Source organism: Bombina bombina, chromosome 2, assembly GCF_027579735.1.
Source record: "Bombina bombina isolate aBomBom1 chromosome 2, aBomBom1.pri, whole genome shotgun sequence".
NCBI classification, from domain to species: domain Eukaryota; kingdom Metazoa; phylum Chordata; class Amphibia; order Anura; family Bombinatoridae; genus Bombina; species Bombina bombina.
This window is the reverse complement of record NC_069500.1, coordinates 785,064,820-785,071,549: the sequence shown is the minus strand read 5'-3', so window position 1 is coordinate 785,071,549 and position 6,730 is coordinate 785,064,820. Positions and strand designations below refer to the sequence as shown.

Sequence of the window (6,730 nt, the reverse complement as noted above, 5' to 3'; positions counted from 1 at the left end):
CACGTCGTTCCTGATGACCGCCGACGACAGCTCAAGCTCCGCACCACATCAGCTCCGCGACCCCTGGATGAAGATGGAAAATGGCTCTGTGACACCGGGATGAAGATTGAAGATGGAGCCGCCTGGAAGAAGACTTTCACCGCCGGACTTCAGGAATGGTAAGTACCTATTTCAGGGTTAGGGTTAGTTTTTTGGGGTGTTTTTGTTTTAGACTAGGGCTTTCCGAATTTTTTAATGGGCAAAGGGTAGCTTAGGTTTATTTTTGTTAGGTCTTTATTATTTTGGGGGTTTGGGTGGGTGGGGGGTTGTTTTGTTATGGGGGACTTTTTTTTAAAAAAAAAGAGCTGATTGCTTCAGGGCAATGCCCTACAAAAAGCCCTTTTAATGGCTATTGGTAGTTTATTAATAGATTAGGGTTTTTTTATTTTGGGGTGTCTTTTTTCTTTTATAGGGGTATTAGATAAGGTTTAATTTTTAATATTTTGTATAATTTTGTTTGTTATGTTATGTAATTTTATTTTTTTATTTTTTGTAATTTTAGACTTTTTTGTCGTAGTATTAGGATTTTTTATTTTTGTAATTTTGGTTTTTAAAATAGTAATGTAACGTTAGGTTTATTTATAGTTTAAGATTATTATTTTTTTATTTCACAGGTAAGTTTTTATTTATTTTAAGGTAGTTATATTGTAAATTTAATTAAAAGTTAGGGAAGTGTTTGGTTTAAGGTTTAATAGTTTAATTTAGGGTGTTGCGATGTAGGGGGACGGCAGTTTAAGGGTTAATAGGTTTATTTTAGTATTAGCCATGCAGGGGTATGGCGGATTAGGGGTTAATACTTTAATTTAGGTAGTCGTGATGCGGGGGTAGTGGATTAGGGCCTACTAATATTTTAATGTTGACAATGTGGGTGTGCGGCAGATTAGGGGTAATACTTTATTTTTGTGTTGGCGATGTGGGTAGGCGGCAGATTAGGGGTTAATATGTAGTTTATGGGGGTTAGTGTACTTTGTAACATTTTTGTTATGAGGTTTGTGAAACATTTTCGTTTTGCAAAATCCACAACTACTGGTCTCTGATAGCGGAATCAATCGTTGTGGTATAAGCTATAATGCTAGAGTAATAGCCGGACCGCACAACCTGAAGTATGGGTGACCAGAAAATTCAACACCTAAAAGCTATTTTTTGATTGCGAAATGGAGAGTTGCGGTACAGGCTAAAAGTATAGGTTAAGCTTTCACAAAACATTTATCGTGCCCATATAAAGGGAAGCAGTAATAGCATTGATAGAACTTATCTGAGACTATCACATTAAAAATATCAATAATGAAATAAAATCCACAATAGAAACAGGAATCTAATCTAGTAAAAGTTCTAGATCATGGGTGTCAAACACAAGGCCCACCAGACCTCGTCATGTGGCCCATGTAGCCGCCGCCGGCCGCCAGCCGCCAGCCTTCACCTTTTATTCTCGCTTTTTTTTTTTTTGGACACAAGAAAGCCGCCTCTTCAGCGCATGCACGGCAGCCTACAAGCCAGAGAACGTCTGCCCTCTAGCGGCGCCGGCCGTTCTACACAGGAAACCTCCACTTGTTTTTATATTGAGCGCATGCCATCCTGTAATGTGACAGATCCAACGGCTGCCTGAACCCCCTGAACCCTTCTCTCCTGTAGTGTAAGTACATATGATGTATGTGGGGGGGAGGGGGGGTCTGCTTATTAGGGGGGTCTGCTTATTATTCTGCTTAAAAGTCTGAGCGGTAAACTGGGTCTGCTTATAAAGGGGGGTCTGCTTATTATTCTGCTTAAAAGTCTGAGCGGTAAACTTTGGATATACTGACCACTTCCGTGTCACTTTACAGTGGTATAGGGACCATAAACTACAATCAAATAACCCAAAAATGTCCAAGAAAAGAAAAGTTGATGCAGAGGGAAGGCAATTTCAGGAGAGATGGGAAAGTGAATACATGTTTGTGATTAATGGAGACAAGACGGTATGTCTTATTTGCTATGAGGCAGTGGCAGTGATGAAGGAATACAATTTACGCCGGCACTTTGAGACCAAACATGGAGCCAAATTTGCTAACCTTAGCCACCAGGAAAAGCAACAAAAGGTCCAAGAATTAAAAGGTAGCCTGCATTCTCAACGGAATGTTTTTGTAAAAATGACAGCAAAAAATGATGTAGCAGTGAAAGCCAGCTATCTTGTGGCTGAAGAAATTGCGCAAGCTTCAAAGTGCTTTTCAGAAGGTGCATTTGTAAAGCAGTGTATGCTGAAGGTATGTGAACAGGTGTGCCCTGAGCAGAGACAGGCTTTTAACAATGTCAGCTTGTCAAGAAACACCATTACAGACCGAGTCAGGGACCTAGCCTGTAATCTTAAAAGAAAGTTGGCTGAAAAGGCATGCAGTTATCTGGCATTTTCATTAGCTGTTGATGAAAGCACTGACAATACTGATACAGCTCATCTAGCTATTTTTGTAAGAGGTGTGAAGGAAGACTTGTCTGTCAGTGAGGAGCTCTTGGATGTGGTCGCCATGTATGGGACAACAACTGGGAGGGACATCTTCAATGCAGTGGATGAATCCGTAAATAAAATGAAATTACCTTGGGAAAAGTTGGTGGGACTTACTACTGATGGCGCTCCAGCAATGTGTGGAGAGAGAAATGGCTTGGTTGGACTGTTAAAAGAGAAAATGAAAAAAAGTAATTGCCACACGCCGCTGATAACTTATCACTGCATTATCCAACAAGAAGCTCTGTGTGGCAAGGTTCTGCAACTGGATTACATAATGTCCACAGTCACGAAAACAGTGAATTTTCTGCATGCACGGGGTCTGAATCATCGTCAGTTCCAACAATTTTTGAAGGAGGTGGGCATGGAACATACAGATGTGCCATACCATACAGAAGTAAGGTGGCTGAGTAGGAGCACCGTTCTCAAGAGATTTTTTGAGCTTTTGGAAGAAATTACTCTTTTTATGCTAAGTAAAAGGAAGCCCTTGTCAGAACTGTCAGATCCAAACTGGCTGTGCGATTTTGCCATGTTGTGTGACATAACAGAGCATCTCGCCCAACTGAATCTGAAGCTGCAGGGCCGCAAACAATCATAACCTCAATGTATGAGGCAATAACAGCTTTCCAGGAGAAACTGTGCCTATGGAAGTCACAGCTTGAAAAAGACAGTCTTGCCCACTTTCCTATCTGCCAGAGCATCTAAACCTCATTCCCAGGTACTTTTTCATGTGCTCGATTGGGTACCAAAGTGAATCGGCTGATTGATGAATTCAATCGACGCTTTTCTGACTTTAAAGAACAAAACTTAACCTTTACCAGCTTTGCCAATCCCTTCAACATCAATGTTGACAGTGCACCACATCACCTTCAAATGGAATTAATAGAACTTCATAGCAACAGCAGCCTGAAACGAAGTTCCAGGATGCAACAGTCGACGACTTTTACCGTCTCCTCCCCCCTGCTTTGATGCCACAGCTCCGACTTCAAGCTGCACGTGTTCTGTCCATGTTTGGGAGCACCTATCTATGTGAACAGATGTTTTCAGTCATGAATCTGAACAAGACCAAGCTCAGATCACGCATCACTGATGATAACCTCCATGCTGTTTTGCGAATTGCTACAGCACAAGACCTAACACCAGACATTGATGGACTGACCTCAGGAAAACAATGTCAGCCATCTAGTCAGAAAAGTTAAAAAAAAGTTAATGCCTTGTGTTTGCCATATGTGTAATAAACAGTGTTTGGCAATATTTGTATGTTTATTACTGTTAATTACTGTCTGTTACCAAAAATCATTTTTCAAATAAATTGTACAATTATTGTACATTTGAATATCTACTTGCCATTATTCTGACCATGTTTCTGCTTTCAGAGCTAGTTATTAGTCTTACATTATTACAAAAAACAGTAATAATTGAATGCAGTGACAATAATTTATGATAATAAAGAGTGGACACATAGTCCTATAAAACCGGCCCTTTGAGGGTGACCAAACTGCTGATGCGGCCCCCCGATGAATTTGAGTTTGACACCCCTGTTCTAGATAGTCAGCGCAGCCAAAAAACCTCAGCGGTCAAGCTTGGGATACCCTGTATTATATAATATTAGTATTGCCAATCAATGAATGCTCTTTGTCATACAATAAAATTCAACACTGGATGGCCTAAAAAAAAATAGATTACATGGTGGAATCTATCAGTCAGTGCTCCCAGTTTAGAGAACCATCTTCAGCCATAGCCAAGTCAAGCCACCCGAGAAGGATTCTTTTATGCTTACAGAGTTTGTAGGGAAGTGTTTTTTTTATTTACTTTTTTGGTTTGTTTATGGAGATTTGCGGGAAAGTATACTTCTTTCATTTACAGAGGTTTTCAGTGAAGTCTTCTTTTTTTTTTTTTTTAAGACAAGCTTTATTAGTGAACATTCATAGATCCACAACATAAGTGCAATACAGTAAAATGGCAAGGATACATCTCACATAGCATTGTATACAACGTACATTTGAACTATAATGACAAAAGTCCAACTTAAGGCTAACAGTAATTTGCTTCTTGATGTCACATTTGCTAAGTTTTATATAGGTTATACCTTATTTAGAATACAGCCGAGCCAATGTTTTCCAAGACCCAGCTCAATAAATAGATCTAATGAAATGATCACACGCATTACTCTTTAGTGCATTCCATGAAGAAAAAGGAGAAGAAGGGGAAGAGAAACAAGAGGATGAGCAACTAGAGGGTACAGAGAGAGAGGAGGGGGAGGGGAGGAGAAGAAAAAAAAAATCCAGATCAGTACACAATCCGATTCACCTCAAGACCAAATCCTCTGTTATTATCAGTATTTTATGTATCTTTGCCTTCCCATAATAGTACCATGTATTCATGTATTTCCGTTTTATCTGACCTCATGTAGTGGTATCTTTCCAAACTCAGCAGCTCCCCGACCCCAGCCCTCCACTCCCCCAGAGTCGTCACCCGCTGGGACTTCCAATGCCTCGGTATGAGGCTTTTTGCGCAGTTCAAAAACAAGAGGAACAAGTTTCGTTTTGGCTCCTCAATGATTCTTGGAATTTCATGATAGATAAGATATTTGGGGTCTGGGGGCAGGATCATTTTCAGAAGCCTGCCTGCCTCACCAAACACCTCCTCCCAAAAGGGTCGTTTGTGAGGGCACCTCCACCACAAGTGCATTAGCGTGCCCTCCTCTCCACAGCCCCTCCAGCACTCCCCACTTAGGTGATGATATATCTTCCGCAACCTCTGTGGCGTCATATACCACCTACTTAGGAATTTAAAATGCATTTCCTGAAGTCATATTGAAACCAACGCTTTTTTCGCTTTGTTGAAAATAGATCGCCATTCCTGCGTATCAATCTCCAGTCCCAGCTCTCTATGCCACACAGCCACATAAGAAGGTCTAGTTTCTCCGTCTCCCTCCATTAGCAGTATATATAGTAAGGAGACCAGGTGGCGCGGAATAGTTGATGAGGTACAAAGTTCCTCAAATGGGGTTTTCTGCCTGGTCAATTGATCTCTATTTCGCGCTTTAATGAAGAAGTGTGTTAACTGCGCTACTCTAAACCATGAAGAGAACAGCGCTGGATTCCAAGCAGCCAGTTCCTCCTGCAGCTTAAGTTTGGAATGATCAATTACATTGGAGATGGCTACCTCTGAAAGAGAGTAGGAAGACCCCGAGGAATATCTTTTATTTGCTATTCCATTATCTGGGTTTTCCCATATAGGGGTAACCAGAGCTGCAGCTGAGGAGATGTAATTTTTAGTTTTAATAAGCTTATCCCAGACATGGAATACGTCTTGTAACAGAGGGTAGTGCGAAATGCATTTTGAGCGATGCTCAGCACTTATAAACGCCAGTGAGCCAACATTACCCCTCTGGAGGATCTCCCTGTCCAATCCAATCCAGGCCTTATCCATGGAACCATGACACCATTCAACGATTCGCTCTAGGATCATTGCTCTATGGTATTCAATAAGCAATGGCACTCCCGCCCCCCTCCATTTATAGGAAGGTATATTGTCTTTTTGCTAATCCTGGGCCTCAGGTCATTCCAGATATAAGATTCTATTAGCATTTGTACTTGATGTATCAAGTGTTCAGCTGATGCCAATGGGATCGTCTGCATAATGTAAAGCATTCTAGGTAGCACATTTATTTTAGCTACATTTATCCTCCCCATCCATGAGATGGTTTTGTTTTTCCATGACTTCAGATCCCCTGCGATAGCATCTCTGATATTTTTATAGTTGGTATTCACTATCTCCCCCAATGAAGGAGCAAGCCAAATGCCAAGATATTTCAAATGCTTCGTGGTGATTTTTAGAAGACACTCACGATTTTGAGCATCGTACTCTTCGCATGGCATAGAAATCTTTAGGATTTCTGATTTCAAAAGATTGAGCAGGAAGTCTGAGACCCGTCCGTACTCATTAAACTCCGCAAGATTGGTCTGTAACTGATTGTTTGTGTTACCAGTTTGTCCGGCTTAGGAATAACTGCGATAAAGGCCTCCAGCATCGGTCGAGGCAAAACTGGGTCACAAGCTAGTCGATTAAACAATTGGAGTAAACGAGGCACCAGGATATTTGCAAAGGTTTTGTAATAACGAGCCCCGATTCCATCAGGGCCTGGGCTTTTACCAACCTGGAGGCTTTTAATAGCCTCTGTGACCTCCTCCGCAACAAACGGAGCCTCCAGTT

General features: G+C 41.2%; 1 pseudogene; it reads left to right on the top strand.

Moving 5' to 3' along the window:
* Positions 1–1,898: 1,898 nt before the first annotated feature.
* Positions 1,899–3,711, top strand: LOC128647262 (general transcription factor II-I repeat domain-containing protein 2-like; annotated as a pseudogene).
* The last annotated feature ends 3,019 nt before the right edge of the window (positions 3,712–6,730 follow it).